Raw genomic sequence first — 22,313 nt, 5'->3', positions numbered from 1 at the left:
AACCTGAAAAGGACTGTGCAGCTCTTCTGCTCATGTGTGGTGTTGGCATAAGTGTGTGTGTCTTGCAGGCAGGTTTTCTATTTTAAAACTTTAAAAAAGCTCATCATAGCATCAATCATTTAAAAGAAAGAGGTTAGGTTATGTTTCTTGAATCTACAAATCACTTCCCACAACAAGTCCCAAAGCAATTTTCAAGAATATAATATGATAATAAAAATTCATAAACATATTCAAAATATGATAAACATACGTCTACATTAAATACATTTCCATATAGGCTTTGCACTTTCCACATGAGGTTTGAATTATGGGGTTAGTGTGCTTTTTTCCTTTTAATACAATTTTTTTTGGGAAGTCCCTGTTGAATTGCTTGAATAGAACTTCCAACCTTGACCTTTCATTCCCCAGTAAAAATAACTTTCTATAGTAGCCCTGGCACAGCTTTTATAGGCTAACCACTGTTTCTTATTGATACTCAATGAAACTCGGGCTCATTCAATTGTGGCATGTTGCAGGCAGGTTAGAGTTTTCTGTTGTAAAGTTGGCAGAATCAAACATTTCCTGAAACCTCATGCAACTAACTGCTAATTTTGCAACCAGTGAGATTCTTCTGGTTTCATAACCAAAGGAAGTCAGGTTGCTACATGGCCCTTGTTTGAAGAACTTGCTCACAATGCCCAGTGTTTCCAAACATGGCAACTTGGTGGACAATTGTATATGTCCCCTATTTGGGAAACATTTCAGCTACTTCCATGGCAGTCGCCTTTATAAGTTGGCTTTAAAATGTGCTTTGTAATCTTTGCAAAGGTAAACAGCAAGCCTGACTCAGAAAATAATGCACTCAGCCACCCTATTAACCCCAAGCTGTTCTTTGCACTGACTAAACCTATTTTCTCATTAGGATCAAGAATACATTATTGTGTTCTTTTATATTTAAAATTGTTACAGTAAACTAGTCCTAAAAAGGAAGGCAACTCACCAGGTTAAAGTAGCTAATTTTGTGTTCTCACAAGTCCTCTGGGTGTCAAATTATACGAGAATACATTGCCCACAAGACTGTTACATTAACTTACAGGTTGACAAGAAGAATGTTTTTACTTAGCTAGCCCAGGTTGGAAAGCAAACCAGTTAAACAGAATAATAACCCAACCTTGACTTTAAAGGAGAGGCCTCTAAGAGCACATGGAAAGCGTAAGCAGTCTGAAATCTAATTTGCAAAGGAATATGGGGTGTGTGTGTGTGTGTGTGTGTGAGAGAGAGAGAGAGAGAGAGAGAGAGAGAGAGAATGAGAATAGCTAGGTGAATAATTAGTAGGAGGGTTATGTTTAGAGGTCTCACAAACAACTCTGCAGGAGTCACACATTATACAGGATGTTTTTAATGCATGGTGCCCTTGCTGTCACCTCACAAACGCTATTTGCACTGTGTTGTGAATTCCCAGAAGGATCCCAACAAAAGAGGCAAATTGTTCTAGAGTAAAGGTAGCTGCTTGTGTTACAGATGTGGGAGGTTTTCCTGAGTTTGTAGACACAGACAAGTAGTGTCTCTTGTATTACTAATTCATACACCCCAGATATGTGCCCTGTGGAACTGTTTTCTTGAGTTTTACGTTTCACGGGGTGTGTCAGAGTCTGCTGAGTATGTTACTAATTCACACAAGAAATTGGGCGCAATTGAAAGCCGATTTTGAAAGCCATCCAACTTTCACAAACTGCTTTCCATTAGGCTTGGAGGAGGGTAAGGAGGGAGGGTGACGGCTGTGCCTTAAATCAAACAAAGGCTGGCTGTAAACCTTGATTTGCCACATGCACTATTCTGGGTTGTAGTAGCTGTTTCGTGAATGCAAGCTGGCTGGGTTGTAGAAGGTGATACATGAAAAGCACCTGTGCCTCTGGTAGAATGCTCTTTTCTGGATGTGTATTGAGGCTTCAGTCAGCAATGAAGGCAAGCAGACAGAAAGGACAGGTGAAGGGACTGTTGGATTAGTGAGGACCGAAGGCCTACACCTGGACACCAGTGCCTGCAAAAGGTGGGGATGACGCAAGTCCCACCCTGCCAAGCTACTCGGACTGGCACTTTCTCTTGGCTCCACCCACCCAAAGCTCCTCCCCTTTGCTCCACCCCATGCAAGTCTCAAAAGGGATAGAAGGACTCAAAAGGGAAATAAATAGAGTCAGATGATGGTTGGGGTTACTATAGTGTGTGACTCTCTTGCAAGAGGCCATTGGTAGGACAATAATTTGGATATTGAAAGCTACTGTCACAGGATGTTTACCCTTTGAGAAGGGGAAATGATTTGGAAGTTAAAGGTAGGGACTGAACTACAGAGCAAATCACAGCTTATTCTTCACACGTTCTGTTTCTTTCCCAACGGCTGTTGTCTCAAGGCTTTTTACTGGGATGAACATCTGGGATGGGGGTCAAACAAACCATGGTTAAGGAAAGGTGCTGGGTTCACATGTAAATTACAAGGCATAGCTTAAACAAAAAGTTTATAAGCCAACAACTGAGCAGGGTTTCATATCATGGTGGTTTTTTTGAAGTCAGATCATACTTCTCAAAGGGTAAACATCCTGTGACAGTAGCTTTCAGTATCCAAATTATTGTCCTACCAATGGCCTCTTGCAAGAGAGTCACACGCTATAGTAACCCCAACCATCATCTGACTCTATTTATTTCCCTTTTGAGTGCCTTGATTACAGGGCTGGCATGGCATTTATTGGGGTGGTTTATTGAGGGGAGGATGGAGAGAAGAAAGGATGATTCTCCTGCCTCTCTCTCTCTCACACACACACAGAGGGAAGAATCAAATTAGAACTGATTTGTTTTTCACAGTATAGAAAAATTATTTATTTAGAGTAGAAAGCCTTAATATTTCCTTCACAAATTTTCTGTTATTACTACTGTTTGGTTATAAGAGAAAGCAGGAAACTCAGATAATATAAGCACAAGATCCGGTGCAATATGTCTCCTTTATTGCGGAGGTTTGGACTAGATGACCCATGATCATCAACTCTTATGATTCTGCCATGAACTTACTAGCTCAATTCACACATAATGCCCAGTAAACACCAGCCATTTGTTCTAGGAAACTTCTGGACAATTCATCTGGGATCTAAAGTGCTACTTAGGGTCACCCAAGGGCCCATTTCCCCCCCTTAAATTGCTGACCCCACCCTTAGAGTAAAAAAAAAAAGGCTCATAACTCATATTCTATAAAATAACCTCTCTTGGTTGGTTTTCTCTGCACATTTGTATTCCCCCCTCAAGAAGCTTTCATGTGTTCCTTTTCAAAGCATGCCACAATGTTCTTAATTTCCTCCCCCACCCCTTCCTTTGAGACAAGCTGATGTATGGATAAACAAGCCACAGCAGAAACCATAAAGTCTGCATTAAGATGCTAGTGAATATGGTTTTTACTCAAAGGAAAATGCCTGAACCACCTCCTAGATGCTACGTGGTAAATAATAAAGCCCATCCTTTGCAACAGCAGTTATGATTCTCCCACTTTTCTTACTGCAGCTGGTAAGAATATTGGCTGTGATGGAAATTGTACAAAGTCCTGGTTACTTTGTTTTAACTGCCTGATTTACCGGTAAGTAGAATAAATAATTTTGTTGTTGGCAATTATTAAGCAGTTGGGAGTCGGAAATCTTTGCCGATCAACTGCAAATCTCCCAGAGCACCTACCAGTAGATGCTGATCTTCATTCTGCCCACCTCTGCCATGCACTCTCAAAACTGATAGGGGCTGCAAGGCCATTAGGACCTGGACTGGTAAACTACACTTCTTTAGGCATGGCAAACACTTGCAAAGTCACAACAATATGTTGCTTATTATGGGCTGGATCTGCATGGAACACTGCTCTTGAAACACCCTGCTTCTGTGGTTCCACCTGGCTCACTGCTGTTAGAAACAGAATGCTAGGCAATATGAAGATTTGTCTGACCCAGCAGGGGTTTTCTGAAGTTGTTAAGCAACTACTCCTTAGCCTGCATGACCTGACTAAGATGTTTCTCTCTCTGCAGATTCATTTCCCATCCAGGTTTCCCCTACAGATTATTACTTCCCTCCCAGATGCCCACCAAATAATTCCCACTTGTTTGTGTGTGTGTATGATGCTTCCTTTCCACAACTGGGTCCCAGAGGTTAGCACAAGAGAGAAATACACCTACTATGATGTTGCAGCCTAACTTATCCTCCTCCCACATCATCAAGCTTGGCCCCTAATGACGCTTAGGGGGTGATCCCTAATATTTTGCCCTTTATCAGTATGGTGGTGCAGTGAGCTGTGCAATCCATGTATGAAGCTGCATTTGGGTAAATTGGTCAGTTGTGATGTTACAATCGGCTGAGTCCTAATTTGTGCATGTCTGCTTGAAGTTCTGATGACTAATTAGGGTTTTGAAACACGGTTCCTCTTCCCAGGCCCGCACAGTATCTGCTAGACTGCAGCAGCTACTGATATGAAGATGAAGTAATAACCACAGTTTTGGATGTGCAGATCTGTGCAATGTATTGAGAAAGATTTAACACTGGCTATCATTGCATCTTTACTTGCACTAGAACAGTTTTCCCCAACCTGGTGCCCTCCAGTTGTTTTGGACTGAAACACCCATCAGTGTCAACCAGCTTGGCTAATGGTTGGGAATTATGGGAACTGAAGTTCAGTAAATAACTGGAGGGCAGCAGGTTGAGGAAGGCTGCTCTGCAGCAAGAAAGCAACTTTCTAATGCTCACTGATGCCTTAAATACATTTGCCATAAATCTGGCACCATGTGCCGTAGTTGTCAGGGCTTCATAGTTGTAAGGCACATTTGTCAGGCCATAGCATAATACATAGATATGTACAGTGATACATTCAAAACCTGAAAGAGAGATTTAACATTAAAGTGTGGAATCTCCATTCCTATTAGAGATTGAAAACATTTTTGTTAGGGCCAGAAGGATTCTGAAATAAGAGCTCTGGGATGCATCTAGCCTATAGGCCATACATTAGCCATCTCTGACTTCACTTGCTCTCACTCAACCCTTCCATGGAACACAGATTGTTGTTTGTGAGGTTGCAGAGTCCACAGTGGCTTTGCAATTTTACCTGTCAGTCAGATTTTACAAATTAATTACAGTAGCATGAGATGAATGTCAGGCCTGGAACAGATACTTGCCAGGCAGGGAAATCCCAAGGCTTAGTTTCCACCATGGGCTTAGGTCCAACAAGCCCATAAACAGCTGGCTTGTGAAATCTTCCGCACAGTGGCTAATTTACACAACACATTTCTCATCATGAAGCAACTCTTTGCACTGCCACTGTGTAGAGAGTAGCTGTCTTTGAGCTTTACTGAGCTCATCTCAGCACAGTAGGTGGACATACGATGAGACTTTCCATGTGGATGTTTTCCAGTTTCCACTTGGATGTTTTCCACTAGGAACAGACTGTAGGCATCCATCTGTCTCAAGAGACAGTGGAGTGCTTCTCTGGGGGTGAAGTCAAACAACTGCTTAACAGCACCAAAGTTGCTCCCAGTACATTTCTGAGCACAATTCAAAGTGTTGGTGCTGACCTTTAAAGCCCTAAATGGCCTCAGCCCAGTATACCTGAAGGAGCGTCTCCACCCCCACTGTTCTGCCTGGACACTGAGGTCCAGTGCCGAGGGCCTTCTGGTGGTTCCCTCACTGCGAGAAGCGAATTTACAGGGAACCAGGCAGAGGGCCTTCTCAATAGTGGCACCCGCCCTGTGGAACTCCCTTCCATCAGATGTCAAATAAATAAACAACTATCTGACTTTTAGAAGACATCTGAAGGCAGCCCTGTTTAGGGAAGCTTTTAATATTTGGTGAATTTTTGTATTTTAATCTTTTGTTGGAAGCCTCCCAGAGTGGCTGGGGAAACCCAGCCGGATGGGTGGGGTATAAAGAATAAATTATTATTATTATTACCAAAATGACCTCCCCAGGGAACAAGCCTGGGCAGTGTGTATGGAGCTCCTGGGCTGCCCAGACAACAAGACCCTCCTCTTGACCTCGTCCAAAGGAAAGCAAAGCAATATGTTTGGCACCAGCTTGGCTGCTGCAGTTGCCAGAAGGTGGCATACAAGGCACCATCCAACCACCGCCTTTGGAACTCCGAAAGCAGTCCTGAGGGCTTGATAGAGAGCACCCAGGCCTGAGGAACCCCACCTCACCCCACTCCACTTGTGGGGATTGCTTTGTGACTGAACTCTGAATAGCTAGACATGACCTAATAAAGCAGCAACAGATATTTTTTTTTTTACCTAGTGAGTTAAGTCTTATCATACCTGTCTCAGAAACTCTGCGCCAAGCAACAGAACGTGGAGCTGATAAGATCAAGGCCTCAAAATGAAGTCTTGGGCAGGAATGAATACGTGTAATAAGGGCAGTGGGTTGTTTGGCAGTGGCTGCAGCAATAAAGGCTGGGTGGGTGGCGGGGAGAGGAAGGACAGAATGTTGAAGCAACCCAAAGGTTGCCGAACAAATGGCCTTGCAACTAACTGGAAGTTTTAGTAAAATTAGGAAAGAGTCATTTTCCTGTTTCTGATTCTTTTGTTGTATTTTAAAAGTGAAGGGCAATAGCATGTTTGCGACAGGGTTTGGAGCCAAGGAGTTATCTCCCTATTGTGCTTTACACACACTCCCTATTGTGTGTAAAGTTTTCCTCTTTGGTATCCATTTCCTACCATACTGCTGTAGTACCTCGGGTTAAGTATTTAATTCGTTCCGGAGGTCCATTCTTAACCTGAAACTGTTCTTAACCTGAAGCACCACTTTAGCTAATGGGGCCTCCTGCTGCCGCTGCGCCACCGGAGCACAATTTCTGTTCTCATCCTGAAGCAAAGTTCTTAACCTGAAGCACTATTTCTGGGTTAGCGGAGTATGTAACCTGAAGCGTATGTAACCTGAAGCGTATGTAACCCGAGGTACCACTGTACTGATATTCCTGACACCTAACACTTGGTGGCAGGGCTATTGCTCTGTTTCCCTATACCTATCTTATAAACCATACATTTAAAACACATGACTTTCCCTAAAGTTTTTCTGCTTCTCTAAACAGAAAAGTGTGTGGAGGGCACTCTTCAGTTTATATTTACAGTATTTTATCACACCTTAGCAAGCAGAACTGCAGTCCTAACCTGGGAGTAAGCCCCACAAAATTTTATAGGACTTATGTCTGAAGAATGACTGTGATCCATATGCAGGGAGCCAGATCTGAGTTCATTCCTGGCAAAAGTTCCAAATTTCAGGGCCTGTCAAACATCTCCTTGGCACAAGCTCTTACGGCAGGTTCACTACCGCTAGATTTTGCTTTGCACCCTAATAGGGGATCCAATCTGCAGATGCAGCATGGCTGCTTGATTCCAGGGGCCAGGTGAAAAGTGGGGAGACTGAAAGAATATATTTAACCAAGAAGTGCTTTTTGGGTGGGAGAAAAACGAGAGAACCTAATGAAGAGGCTTGTTATTATGGAGCTGAGAAAGTGTTGTGGGCTTGGTTCAGAGAAATAAAAGCAAACATTGCTTCCCTTTGCTTTCAGAGGTTTTTCACATCATGCTGGTGAGCAGTGGCAGGTCCAAGACAGTTTGCCAATATATTTCTGCTTTTCAGCAGAAAATCTCCTGGGCTGCACATTGAAGATCACTTAATGTGGATTAATCACCCTTTAGCATGCTTAAATTAATCTCGTTTGTAAAAACAATTAAATTGATTAAAGAAATAGCAAAACTATTTATGTGTGAGTGTAATTACACCATGGTATAACCAAGAATTAAAACATGTGATTTGTTATCTTGGGGGAGAAGTGCAGAGAAGCCTTTCCTGACCATGATTTACCTATCCCCTCCCCAACAAATGGCAAACTGGCAGGGTACAGAGAAGCCACTCAAAATCAATCCAAGCTGTGTTACAGGCACAACCTAATTTACATTAGCAATGAGAGGCTGAAAGTGGAAAACCTGTGGCACTTTACAAATGCCGCACATTATCCATTCCCTCTGTCCTCTACTCTCTTTCTCTTCTGTTTCTCTCTCACACTTTCATTCCATTTTGATTTCTCCAAATTTCTCAGCTCCCCTCTCACATGCACCCAGTGCCCAACCATCTGCTTTCTGCCACCCCCAGCCCCTCACCTTTCCCCTCCTTGCTTGGTATGGAAAGGGCCCAGGCTGCTGCTCACAATGGAAGCTTGAACAGCTTCCTTGGGAGTAAATCTGCTAGTCGGGAATGCGCTCAAGTTGCTGCAAAGCAGCTGAATGCAAAAGGAAACTGGGCACTTTTTCCTCCCTCACTTGGATGCAGCCTATTATGAGGATGTGGCTGGGTTGGTTGTTTCCTGTTCTTGGAATGCTGAGGGATGGGATGAAGCGAATCATACTCAGCGTGGTATGAAACCAAATGCTGATATCATAGTGTTGGCAAATGTGAGAGGGTTTGTTTTTTTGCTATTTTATATGTGTGAGTGGGCATTTTCTGCCTCAAGGCCTGGAAACCTGAGATGTGGTTTAATGTAAAGGCTGAGGTTTTGTTCAGTGTCCCTGATTCATGCTGCAATCCTACACTAAGTAGGCATATATAGTATTGTCATGTCACGTTGCCTTCAGCCTTGGCTTTTCCTTCTCTGTGCTTGTCTGAACAGCCATTGGTAGTTGGGGGGATATTTAAATAGGTGCATAAAAGGCAACAGTTTAGGGAATTCTTATTTCTCAACATTTCCCCTGAAATATATGTACAGATGACCTTATAGTGACTATTTTGCAATGCTCATAGTTACACCCTTCTGTGGCATGTAACAATGTTTAAAGTATGATAGAATAAGGTTAACATATTAGCCCACCAGCTGCCTTAATGTTTTAATAATGTAAACATTATTCTGTAAATACAGAGGGTAACCCTGTCAAACTGGTAACTCTTGATTTTTAAGCAGTATACGTAGAAGCACCTATTCTGCTGCCTGAATTGATGTACCCATTCTCTGGCACATTACTAGTGAGGCCTTTGCAATTGCTTTTCAGGAATTTCTCTCACCCTCTTAATGAGTTTTCAGTTTTGTCTACTGTTTCTGCTCCTTGGTACTGATGTAGATATATGTGTTATTATTGCTATTTCTGTTGTCTGGTCTTTTCTTTGACCGTAATATTGATTGATTGATTGATTGATTGATTGATGGTTTTGCTGTTTACTGGTTATATTCTATTCATTACTGTGGTGCTGTATGAATGTTAAAACTGATACCGTCTTTGTAAACAGCTGGAAAAACCTCTGCCATAGACTTGTATGGAAAATCTGAAACTTGGCAGGAGGGAAAGGCTGACAGACAAGATACTGGACATCAAAACTAGAAGGCATTCAGGGCTAAAATACCTTATTTTTCCATCTATAGGATGCCCCATGTATAAGACTGTTTTGGGGGACTCAGATTTAAGAAAATGGGGGGGATGTATCCGTGTATAAGACGCCCCCTAATTTTGACATTTTAAAGGGGAAAAACCTAGTCTTATACATGGAAAAATACAGTACCTTTAAGTGTGTGTTTCAAGTATTTGTGCTCCCAGTTTGTGTACAGTACTTCACAAGGACTACCAAGCTCATTCCTTTTGAGCTGTCTCCTAAAATCCACATGCTGTTGCAGTAGGGACTTTTAAAAATTGTTTTAATATCTTTGACTGCTGGATAAGTCTTCTAGGTTTCAATTTTTTTATTGAATATTTTAAGCAGATTCTGTCCCAGAATAATGTGTCTTTATCTGAGACCTCTGGTGTTGATTGCTGCGTAGTATCCTGCCTTATGCTCGATGATGGCTTCCAAGCCGGATCCTGAACTGGGATTTTGGGAGTCTTGCCTATTCATGGATGCATGGTCCACAAACAGTTGTGCTGAAAGGGTGTTTCCATACCAGGTGTTTACTTGACAATTGCCACTTGCTTTTTACAGAGCACCTGGAAAATGTACTTGTGAATTTATTGTTCTCCTGCATTTTCTTCACAGTGCTTCCCTCACTTTTGAGAGCTCACAATAAAGGAATAGAATCATGAAGCGATATGGCTAGAGGAGAGTAAAGGGGAAATAATGCTTTTAAGTTAAATACAGTATTTCTTTTCCTGCCTAGAGATTAAATATGCTTCCAAGCCCTGAAGCACAATTTTATTTTTCTAAATACGTGTCAGTGAGTCAATCTTCTGTCTCTGCTGATTCATTCATGGCTGGATCCTGACTTTCTCCTTTTGTCTCTTCCATTGTTGGGGCAAGTAGTGACAAACTTAAAATCTATTGCCCTTCTGTTACCCCTCCCTCTATCTGTCTGGCTACTTTAATAATCACTTTACATGCACCCACCTCCTCTAATCGTCATTGTACTGCTCTAGATCCATTGTCTTCTATTGCTAACTATCACATTATGGACAACAGCTAGCAAAAACCACACAAAGCTTACATTGATTCCTGTGTAGGAGAGGAAGCATCATGAAGAATATCGATTTCAAGCCTCTTCAAAAAGCCCACAGTATTGTGGCTTGAAGTAACTTGGGTTGTGGGTAGCAGAGGAAGGTAGCTTAGAGAGGAACAAAAAAAGAAAGATGTGACAGTGTTGAAACAGTGGTGTGTCGTGCTGCCAAAGCTCTGTCAGTTTTCAGACTAGATGTGCTGTGAGATTGAAGGGCCTTGTTCTTGTGTGTGTTTTGACCTATGGTGCGACTGGGGAAGCAACAGGAAAACCCAGCTGGGATTCATTAAAGGAGGAGAAGAAGAAACATTTATTGCTGTAGACTTTGTTATGATCTTGGCATATTTTAGGAGTCAAAGCCGTTCATTCTTCCTTGGGGAGGAAACAAACAAACAAACAAACAAACAAACAAAAGCGTTGCCCACAAAATATGCCGTTTTAGTTAATTCTGCATAAACACATTTAATTTGCATGCTTGGTTACTCCTGTTTAATCTGCATGCTGTGCTTGCAGAGCCATAGGTGCTGTGCAGAGCGGGGATATTATGCCGAGAAATGAGAGAAGAAATGTGAGAGAACGGAGAGCCGAAAAGTTGTTTGTAGGAAGAGGATATGACATAGAAGCACAGCATGCACCAAAAAACCGCAAAGGACACGGAAGCGCCACTTAAATTCCCTGAACCCAGTGTTACTTAGTCATCTCTGTTTTATTTTGTTTTTAGTTAAAATTTCAGATTATCAGGAATTCCAGTTTCGTTCCAGAAATTAAATCCTGTACAAAGTGTCCCTATTAATGGAAGGTGAGCAGATCTGATCTTAATTCACTGTGTTTACAGGCTTGCATCTCCTACTGCATCAAATGCGCTTGCTGAAATGTTGAAGACAGACTGGAGAATTTATATATATAGATATATAGATATAGATATAGATATAGATATAGATATAAAACCATTTGTGGAAAAGACGCTACGCTGTTCTTCTCTACACCTGAAACCCTGATTCTTGTTGGAGTTGTCTTGGAGAATTGAGGAGACAATTATTGATGGTGGTTTTGATATTAATTTCATCACATGCCTAATAGCATTTCTCTTGAGATTCTGCAGCTCAGTTTTTGTATGAACCAGATTGGACGATCTGAAGGACAAAGGCAAGTGGCTTGCTAAGAAATGGATGGAATCCTAATTTTCCCCAGTACCCAAGTCAGTCCCTCAGGGGCTGGCCTAAGACATTTTGGCACGTGAGGCAAACCACCAAATGACTTTCCCCTCCCCGGTAGGAAAGAAGGGTTGAGTGAAGATATTTGGAACAAGCTGGGAATAAAGATCTACAATGAGATCTTCTGCCCCTGTGGATCCTGCTGCCTGAAGCAATTGCCTCCCCTTACCTCATGGGTGGGCTGCCCCTGCTGCCCCCTGTAGTACAACATTAAAGCTGAGCATTTTTAGAGAGCAGAGTTGTAAATATCTGTGTGCCCTCTCATCCCTTTTTCTGAGAACTAATGCAGAGGTGGCTTTCCAGATGTCATTGCATTCCAGCTCCCATCAGCCTCAGCCAGCACGGCCAGTGGTTGGGGACAAAGGAAGTTGTAGTCTAGTAATATGCGGAGGCCCCAAATCCCCACCTCTGAACTAGAAGAAGACACAACAGCGTGTAAATGTTCCCTTGCACACATACAGTCCGCTGTCCTAGCTTACCTAGCCATGCACACACCTTGATATATGGCCTTCAGTTGATCTCTGCTGCTTAACAACAATTGGACAGTGAAACCATCACTACAAATTGATTTCCTGTTAGATTGGCTTATGCAGCCCCTTCCCACCCACTGTATTAGTTGCTGCTACCATTAAATATTAAACGCTTCTGCCACTATTCACCTTGGCTGTTGTACTCACTGTTTAATGTGTTGCTGTTCTCAGTGCTTTGGGGAGTTTACTTTCCCCTTTCAAGCTGCCCTGGCTTCTGCTTTCCAGTATATTCATGAATGGATGCAGCCATGGAAGGGAAGTACTGGGAAGCAACGCTACTGTCGATAAATGATCAGCTGTTATCTCCAGTTTCTGCTTTTTGTATAGTGCCCCAATTGTGCCATTTTGGGAAGAAGAAAGAAAACTCACCTCCTCTCCCTGGTGACTGACTAATACTTGCCACCCATGCCATTTGTTCATTTTCTTTCATGTATGGCATAACTGGATTATGGGAAGGTAGTTTAAAGAGTGCATTCAGTCTCTTATAGGGAATGCCACAGTCCTTTATCTAGAACTCTGTGTGCTGTATGGAGCCTAAAACAGGCTGTATGTAAACAGACCTAAATAGAAAGAAGGGCGGTTCTTGAGCCTAAGACAACAAACAGGGATTCTGAAGCATTTGAAACTGTTGGTGGCTCAGCCATGCATTTCCATCATTGCAGTGAGCAAGGAAGGTTGATGGTGGTAGCATATATGAGTCATTTTGTTCCACATATCCTTAACAAAAAAAAATCTCCACAGTAAAGTCACAAGGTGTAAACCTATGCATGTCTATTTGGAAGTGAATACCACTGAGTTCAATGGGCCTTAATCCCAGAATTTGCAGCCTGTCTCCTTGTTTTCAATTTCAGCGGCCTGGTTTGCACATCACTTTAAACTCTAGTTTAAATTTAAGCTATGGTTTAAAGTGTACGAGCAGAGCGTTTGGCATACTACTCAAAAGACCTGCAGTGCTCCTCCCTGCTCCTTTCTTTAGCACACCTGGAAGCAATATATTTTTATTGTCTCACAAACTTAAAAAAAAAATACAGCTTCTTGTGAGTGCTCGTAAGTTTTCCTGCAGTAGTACACTTTAGTTCCAGCTGATGAGGTTATGCTAACTGTTTGGGCTTCTGAAGTAATAAATCATGCCTAAAATATGTAGGATTTATCATGACAAATTTATTGTCAGGAATCCAGAATGCCTGACCCTGGTTTTTAAATCTTCCATCACTAGCTAGGATTAAGTATTGTAGTCTTAAAACTATAACATTGGAAGGGATCAAAAGGCCACATGATTCAACCTCCTCCCAGAAGGAAAGCCATCATTGTAAAATATCAGCCCTGTAAATATACACTCATTTGTGTCATCTGAGTAAGGAAAAGTCTTCTCCAAATGACCAGGCAAGGAAGCTCTATTCAGGTGTTTGTGAATGGGTAGCTTCACCCCAGGTTTTGCCTCCTGCAACTAGTAATTATTAACATTTCTCAAACACTTAAAGCAATTAGATGCTGTTCAAAGAATTATTAAATTGTCTTTGCATCTACCCGCAGATTTATAATCTAAGAACTATTTTTATTGTTATTTCTAACCTTCTGAATGCTCTTCTCTCAGCTTCCTTTTGTCCTATGATATTCTGTGTCTCTTTGTAGAAATGTAGAAGGGTGCACAATGGGTCATATCCCATTTAAAGAGAGGTTAATATAATCTTATTTATAACCACTTTGGTTATATGCTCCCTTTTGTTTTGTTTTTTTCTTACAATCTAAGGTAGACATAATGTATAAGAGAAGCAAGGGATGAAATGTAACTGGAAACTAGAGAGGAGGCACCAAGCTGAAGAGGGGGAAAGGAGAAAGAGAATTGTTTAGAAAAATCATGGGAAAAGATGTGAGCTTTGAGCAGTTCTTTACAGTAGCTAAAGATGAAATAGCATGGGTATATAGAGCAAGGGGTTTCTGGCAATAAGATGCTGCCCTAGAGTATGAATAGATAGAGGAAAGAACCAAGAGAGGCTGTGGTTATTAAGGTTGGAATAAGGAGAATGAAAGGAAGAGGAAGGAATATAGATGTAAAAAACAGAGCACAAAGCGGCAAGAGTGGTGAACTTTAAAAGGCAGGACCTTATTAATATGAAATGGATATAATAAACCAATTAATATGGACAGATATTATTGGAACCAGTGAAAATACAGCTGGTGGAGCTTGAATTTTAGAGACATGGCATGGACTGAGGTAGCAGGTTTAGCAATGGATTCAATCTGAAATTCGATCGTCAAAAGTTAATCCCAGTTTATGTGATCAGGTAAGGATGTATTGATGAAATTGTGACCTCAAAAGAAGCATTTGGCAACTCTTTAAATAGACTAGGTCCCTCTAAAGCAGGGATTCGACAAAGCAGATAGGGTCCAGAGAGAAAAGAAAATGATAACTTACTTACTGATAACAAACTGAAGACAATCTGGGTGTAGTTTGAGGACAAGTAAAAAGAGGTTTGCCTTATTTACAGGGCTCAGACATACATGGGGCAGAGAGACTCCTTCAGAGCTTCCTTCAAGTCCTCTAAGTCTCAGCTCCCTTTCTTTCTTTCTTTTTTATTGGTTTTAATTCATTTTGCTACATCCAACATTAAAACAAGTGAAGAAATAAACATACATAACACATACATACAAAAAAGGAGTACCCTTTCTTTGTCACTGACAGCTAACTCCCAGCAGGCTAGAACCTCTGGCCATTCATAGTCTGTTGTCAGCCAGACCAATGACAGAATTTACCATTAATGATCCCTGCTCTTGTACAACACGAGGGGCCCATGTATTCCCTCTGTGGGTCGGTGCCTGTGTAGGAGAACATTTACACATCATTGTGTCTTCCACTAGTTCTGGTATGGGGAGTACAACTCCTACCATCTCTGATCATTGGGTCTGCTGGCTGGGGCTGATGGGAGTTGGAGTACAAAAAAATCTGGAGGGCCACAGGTTCCGCCCCAATCTCTTCTAATGGGTCAGCCGTACACGGTATAGTCTGGATTGTCTGTTTCTTGTAGCTGCTGCTCTTCTTGCGAGGTAGAGTAGACTATTTGCAGATTCCCTTCTTCCTCATTTTCCTGTTCACTGCTACCCACACTTCAGTTTTATTATTATTTTTGCGCTCAACATTTGATTAACTGGCAAGGAGGAGACAGCCGAGAAGGAGGCCTGGAAAGTGAGCCAGATTTGACATGGAAACATTACACTTGGCTAATAATCTAAATTGGAGCCCAGCACCTTTTAGGATAGTAAACTCTATAAATGTTTTGCTTAGCAACTGTTGCCAAGGAATAATCTGTATGATAGCAAGACAAACAGAGCTTGCTGCATTCTCATGTTAATATTAATTTACACTCGGAAGGTGCCATGCTTCAAATATATTACAAATGCTTTAACTTATTCACTCACTGAGTGAAAGACAGAAAATAGGCTGTGCAGGGTTGGAAAAATGTATTTTGGTTACGTATTAAATGACGTTTAATCAAACAGCATGCGTTTCTAGCTGCTGGTGTGTTATTTGACTCTTTGTTTTTTCTAAAAACCAAGTGTAGCCATTCTGGTCTGTAATAAATTTAAGAATATAAGGAACAAACATTGGCTTAAAAGTGTTGGGGTCAAAGCTGTTCTAAACTCCTTTCTGGGAACCTGCTTGTTTGTGAACTCTTAGTAAGAAAGAATTTGGCTTCCTGTGTTGTGCAAACCAGGCCTAAGCAGCGTGGATAATCAGTTTTAATGTCAAGGTGTGTGCGCTAATGAGATTCTTCATCACTGACATGCATACATAAAGCAATACATTTTAAAAAGGGCACTCTCTTCCTCTCTTTTATTATGTTTCAAGGTATAAACTAGAATAGTTAGGGTCCACAACTACTTATATTACAGTTGTCCTCAGTGATTATTATGAAACAACAGAACTAATATTTGTAAAAAACAACTGTAACACACCTATACCCACATGTGTCCAACTAAAATTCATTTATCATAAATGTATAATATTCCTACAGGCAAGAGATGGTATTTAATGGGACACAGCTATTGGGGATTACACTTAGAAACATGCTGAAAATAGAGACTAAGTTTGTTCAAATGATGACATCTTTTCCTACTGCTTTTTCACAGCCATACTTTATAGACTTTCCTTGGGTTATCACATGTTGGGTGATAATATTAAGTGGATGCCTCAGTTTTTGAAGAGAGGGGGAAATAACTTTGAATAGCTCCTGTTTAAAATTATGGTTTTAAGCAGCTAAAGCACAAACGTGCTTCTTTGTTTTGTTTTGTTTAAGCAAAATGGTTCTTTCTCATGATCTTGCAGCTGAGTACTTCCAGAATAGAAGTGGGGAGTCTCAGGCCCTGGGGGTGTATGTGGCCCTCCAGGCCTCAATATCTGGCCCTCTGGACTTTCCCCAACCACAATGCACTCTACACCTCCACCTGGAGTGAACCTGGAGTGGCACCAGGTGTCCTGATCATAACAGATCAGTGTCGATGTAGTTTTAACATACTTAAATACCCACCGTCATCTTCATCTTTGTGTGTGGCATATCCAGCCTTTTGTAATCTTAGCATTTTTTTCTTTTTAAATGGATGTTATGTAGTTCTTAATGCAAACAGATTAGGTGTTATGTTTAAATTTGACTTGTTTCTCATCTGCAGCCACTTTCTCCTTTTCACCCTGCTCCAAATTGGGACAATCTAGATTAGTTACCATGTTACTTGGTTACCATGGCAGCTGATCTCAGCTTTATGTGTCTTAAGTTCTTCATATCTGTGACTCAATTCAGTTGGCTAGGTTTCTCTCTCTCTCTCTTTTTAAGTGGAGTACAGCATTGCTACTGCCTACTATATGTAAGGAGGTGAGGTGAGAGAGAAAGTATTTTGAATATGAGGATAGCTAATTGCTGCTTTGTTTGGAGAGCATCTTTAAAATCAGAAGTATTAATCACAATAGTATGCATACCTAGTTTGAGCTGCTAAGTAAGTATGGATTCTGCTTGAACTCATTGGATCAACAAGCGTGTCTGTCCTTGCTCCCTCTGCATCCTCTTTTTCTACCCCACTGTATCTTGACTATTTATAGCAGGAGATAGAAATTTTGTACCAGGAATACTGAGACAAAGTGCAGACTCTGAGGGCTGTAGCAAGATTCTGAGAAATCCAGCATTTGCATTTGGGAATAAGGACACAAGAAGAGCCTGCTGGACCAGACCAATGAAACATCTGGTCTGGAATCCTGTGCTCACTGTGACCAACCAGATGCCCATAGGAAGCCTTCAAGCAGGTCTTAAATGCAGAAGCACTCTCTCCCATCTGTGATTGCCAGCTACTGATATTCAGAGGCATACTACTGCTGACTGGGAAGGTTGAACATAGCCAGTGTGGCAAGTAGTCACTGGTAGCCCTATCCTCCATGGAATTGACTAATTCTCTATTAAAGCCATCTGAGTTAGTGGCCAGCACTGCCCCGTGTGGGAGCAGATTCCATAGTTCAACCAAGCACTGTGTGAAGATCTTTTTGTCTGCCCCGAATCTTCCAACATTCAGGTTCCTTGGATGTTCACGAGTTCTAGTGTTACGAGAGAGGGCAAAAAACTTTCCTCTACCCACTTTCTTCATATCGTGCATCATTTTATACACTTCTGACATCTTGCCTTCTACTCCCAAATACTGAAACCTTTCCTCATAGGGGAGCTGCTTTTCTTGGTAATTTTGGTTGCCGTTTTCTGAGAAACCCGAGGTCCACTTCTGCAGGACTAGAGAGTGTTTTAAATGTTTCCTCAAATTAGCTGATTATTTGACTTCAGGGTGTTCAGTTACTAGATGATAATATGAACAGTTGGTACTTGAGACAGGACTGCTTTATGTCCTTCTGGCATTCACTGTGAAAGGACTTAGGCCCCAAATATCTGCAAGTCTACCTTATTCCCTACAGACCCTCTGAAGTGTTAAGATCACACCACTCTTGAGACATTTGTGGGGGTAGAAGCCACAAGCTGTGGAATTTCCTTCGCACATACATGGATGTCCATAGATGTGGGCAGTTGTCCGCCCCCCCCCCGATAAACCACCTGAGATATGAGACAAAATGTATAGATACTGTACACACACTATATAGCCTGCTCCCTGCCTTTCTATATTTTACTCCCTCCTCCAAGAAAAAATAAATAAATTCTGCAGATGCCCATGTCCACAGAGGTGCAACTGGCACCTTCATTTAAAGCGTTCATCATTTTAGTCCTGTATTACTGTGGTGTTGCAACCTGCCCATGGACCTTATGGTGAAAGGTGGGAAATAAATCCATTCAACAACAACACTAACACATCCTTATCCTGCTCTGTATTGTTGGCACTTGGGCTGGCCACTTGCACATACCAATTCTACATAGTTGTATAGCTTGCTTGGCTTTCTTTAATGCCACTCCTCACCCCCTAAGCCAGTTTGTGCCAGCTTGATGCACCCTGCTGATATGCTTCTTAGTTGCTTCACCCCATATATAGCCCCTTTGGATTCTTTGTTTGCCTTGCAATGCCTTGTACTGAAGCGAAACTCCCCTGAACCTTTTATGGTTCTCTGTAAGCGTTAAACTCCTATCCCTCTGGAGCAGCAGAAGTACTTTCAGTCAAGGACAGGAGAATTCTTCCCATCTGTGGCTGCAGGAAAATAGTACAGATGCTGGCACAATACCTTTGCAGGGTGATGCCATGATTACTCCCACTTTGTTAGACCCAGTTCTAAGAAACATAAATCTTCTGTGCCCTTAATGTTCCTGCCCTCTTTTGAAGGCCATTCCTGTTTCTTGCGCTCAAATGGTATTGGCAGCTAAAGACAAAAGGTTGCTCACATTAGACATTTACTGAAAGGGTAATTCTTCTAGCTGTGAGAGCTTCTGCATATTTCAGTTGCCCTGGCATAATAATTGCCAGTTGTCTTTAGATGGAAGCCCTGCTGCAAATCAGGAAGGGTTTAGACTTTGTGTGACTTCTGTGGAATGCAGAAATGCTGTGAATATGCCCAGTCCAGCTTACTAACCTGAATTTAAGATTTATACCTGCAAAAAAGCACTTAGTAATAGGAGCGAATGGAGGCTCTCTGTGAAGTTCATCTGCGTGTTGATTAGACTGTCACACAGCTGCTATGGTGTCGGGTTGTCAAGGTGCTGGGAATGTTTACATGCTCAAGGTTACCTCTGTCTCTTGGATACAGGACTGACTGCGATGACTTTTCGCTTGCACTCATGCCTCCTCCATAGTACCATTTTAGCATTTTTAGTTTGGGGCCTATTCTGCCCTGCCCAAGTCACTTTTCTATCCAATGTGAAACAGGGAGTGTATCTCAGGCTGGCACACACCTGCTCACCCACCAGGTTTCTAATTCCTTGAAAGCAGGGATTGCATCATAGTTTGAGGGATATGCTGAAATAAGCATGGGTAAAAAGGTAAAGGACCCCTGGATGGTTAAGTCCAGCCAAAGGCGACTATGGGGTGCTATGCTCATCTCGCTTCAGGCTGAGGGAGCCGGCGTTTGTCCACAGACAGCTTTCCAGGTCATGTGGCCAGCATGACTAAACTGCTTTTGGCTGAAATAAGCATGTCACCCTCTGGATCCATATGGGGACTAGTGCTTTCATACATTTGGGATATGGGAGATAGCATAATCTGGAAGCTGGTTCAGAAACTTGTCTGCTGTTTGTGGCACCCCAGAGTTCAGTTGGGGGTCTTCCCCTCTCTACCAGTCACCTCACATCTGTTGAGCCCTCTGCTGCAGTTGATTTTAGGTACTCTCTTAGCACCTGACTCCAGTAAATCTGTTTAAACCTATTGCCAGTAGCACACCCCCCCGCAACTTTATCCCCAAACTTCAGACTGATGAGCCGGTGTCGTATAGTGGTTAAGAGCGGTAGACTCGTAATCTGGGGAACCGGGTTCGCGTCTCCGCTCCTCCACATGCAGCTGCTGGGTGACCTTGGGCTAGTCACACTTCTCTGAAGTCTCTCAGCCCCACTCACCTCACAGAGTGTTTGTTGTGGGGGAGGAAGGGAAAGGAGAATGTTAGCCGCTTTGAGACTCCTTAGGGTAGTGATAAAGCGGGATATCAAATCCAAACTCTCTTCTTCTTCCTTCCACAATAATGTATCCCATTGCTCATTTCCTGGATTGGCCATCACATGTGCTTCTATGTTCCCCACGAGGGCATGAAGCTTCACAGCAGGACAATCCTGATCCATTTGGTAAACACTCCCCCTGTCTCGCACTGTTAACATTTGGATCAGCTTGCAAGGGGAGGCTATTTTGGCACCATCTCCGGCTAGCAGTATGTGCTCAGGCCCTCCATGTTCTTTAGTTTCCATGGCAATCACAGCTAGCCAATAGCCTTACCCTTTCCCTGGGCTCTCTCTTAGTAGGTGTCTCTCCCACGAGGTTCACTACACTAAATCATCTTCACAGAGCAAGGCAGCTTCTCCACCTTACAAGGAACTTCAATTTCTTTCGTGCAATTTGGTGTTCTGTTTCTAAATTTGTATTGTTGCTGAAATACATCTCCAGCACGCTCACGAATTTGCCGCCTCCTACCCAAATTGGCAGCATCCACTCCTCGGTCTTCTGCCAGTCTTTTTGTATGAAAATCAGCATGAAGTACACATAGGCTTGATCCTCCTTCAGAGATGGGATTCATGTATGTTGGCCTGATTAACCTCTCCAATTTTCAATTTATTTAGTCAAACAAATGCCTCCTATCCAGAGCAGGGAAAGTTGTTGTGCTTTTTTTTAGATTTCTGTATTTTTCTACAAGTTTTCCTTTTTTTTATTTCCAGCAAGTTGATGATACAAGATGCCAACAACCTGGCAAAAATGTTCTTTGCATGCTGGTTCCCCACCTACTTACCTCTCTGCATGCAATGATATTAGGAGGAGGGAGGGGACCCACCTGCTCCCTTTTGCCTCCCTACCCTTCCAATGCTTCCCTAAATATATATTAGACAGAGGGATCTAGGGGGAGGGGATGGTCCTAAATGAAACTTCCCGTGACAGAAGGTATTGAATAGCCTTATGCTGTAATCTAGGGGCTAATATGCTTTTTTTGGTCCATTTTAGGCTTCCATAAACCAACTTTCCATTGATATATGAGGTGGCTTAAAAACATTAAAAATGGAGAAATAATGATAATGCCAGCAATAAATAAATAGAATAACAATTGATTGGGGGCATCAAATCCACCTTTCTGCCTCTTTGAAAGTTTGAGTTGGCCACCCAATGAACCTGAAGAGAGGATTTGTTTAGAATAAGAGACAACAGATTGTGAACTTTAAAGAGATTCTTCATCAGATATAAGCGGTCACATAAACATTGGTTAACCATGCCAATGGTATACCATTAGTGTTGTTAATCCCTTTTTGATTGGTGCCATGTTTTGGTCTGCTGATCAAAGTATAGAGATATTTGCCCCTTCTCTTCCCACAGTTAGTGCAAAGATGGCTACATCAGACACAGTGTCTCTCTTGTCAGTTATCTTGCAGCATAAGATGATGTGCTGAGGAGGCTGTGTTGGAGATAGGTCTCTGTGTGTCCTTCTCCTGTTACGAAAGTGTCATGGATGTCACCAACACCATTCCCATATTCCACACCACAAACTGTGAAGAGCTGCCCTGAAGAGCACAACTTTGAACACTTTGTTCCCATCTCTCTGAAGCAGGGGAGACACTGCTCCCTTCCAATGGCTAGGATTATGCATGGAATATATATGGATGGATGGATGGATGGATAGTCATGGTCACACTCTAAGGTGAGCAAGAAGGGTAGGGGACCAAGGTCAGCAGAAAAGAGGGGAGACAGGCTCCAGTCCTTGTTGTAATAGGCTGCTTATTTTGCTCAGCTATAATTTGAGGCTGACGTGTTTTGGAGATAAATGTCATTCATCAGGAGCAATAAGCAAAAACAGTGAAAATAAAGATAATATACAAGAACAATATTAATACTTAATAATGCAAAACCTTGTAAATTTTTAAAACTAATACATTCAAAAATTACTTATCAAAAAGACAAGTTACGATAACATTATTACACTAAGGAAATACATAGCATGCATATCTGAAGGCAGCCCTGTTTAATGTT

At 42.0% G+C, this 22,313-nt stretch overlaps 1 protein-coding gene and 1 long non-coding RNA gene across 15 annotated transcripts in view; one reads left to right on the top strand and one right to left on the bottom strand.

Annotated features, from left to right (window-relative positions):
- ACTN1 (actinin alpha 1) overlaps positions 1-22,313 on the top strand; it is a 96,431-nt gene that overhangs the window by 5,364 nt on the left and 68,754 nt on the right. The gene's annotated exons all lie outside the window — the stretch shown is intronic.
- LOC310747056 lies at positions 9,689-14,757 on the bottom strand. Of its 2 annotated transcripts, none has more exons than XR_014540877.1 (3): positions 14,611-14,757; positions 12,342-12,754; positions 9,689-10,053 (listed from the first exon to the last, which is right to left on the bottom strand). It is a non-coding gene; the product is annotated as an uncharacterized lncRNA (long non-coding RNA). The 2 variants fall into 2 exon arrangements; XR_014540878.1 differs by having other exon boundaries at positions 12,342-12,911; positions 14,615-14,751.

This window comes from Podarcis filfolensis, assembly GCF_964270895.1.
Source record: "Podarcis filfolensis genome assembly, chromosome: 1".
NCBI lineage: Eukaryota > Metazoa > Chordata > Lepidosauria > Squamata > Lacertidae > Podarcis > Podarcis filfolensis.
Note: the sequence above shows the minus strand (reverse complement) of the source record. Positions and strands in the feature narration are given on the sequence as shown.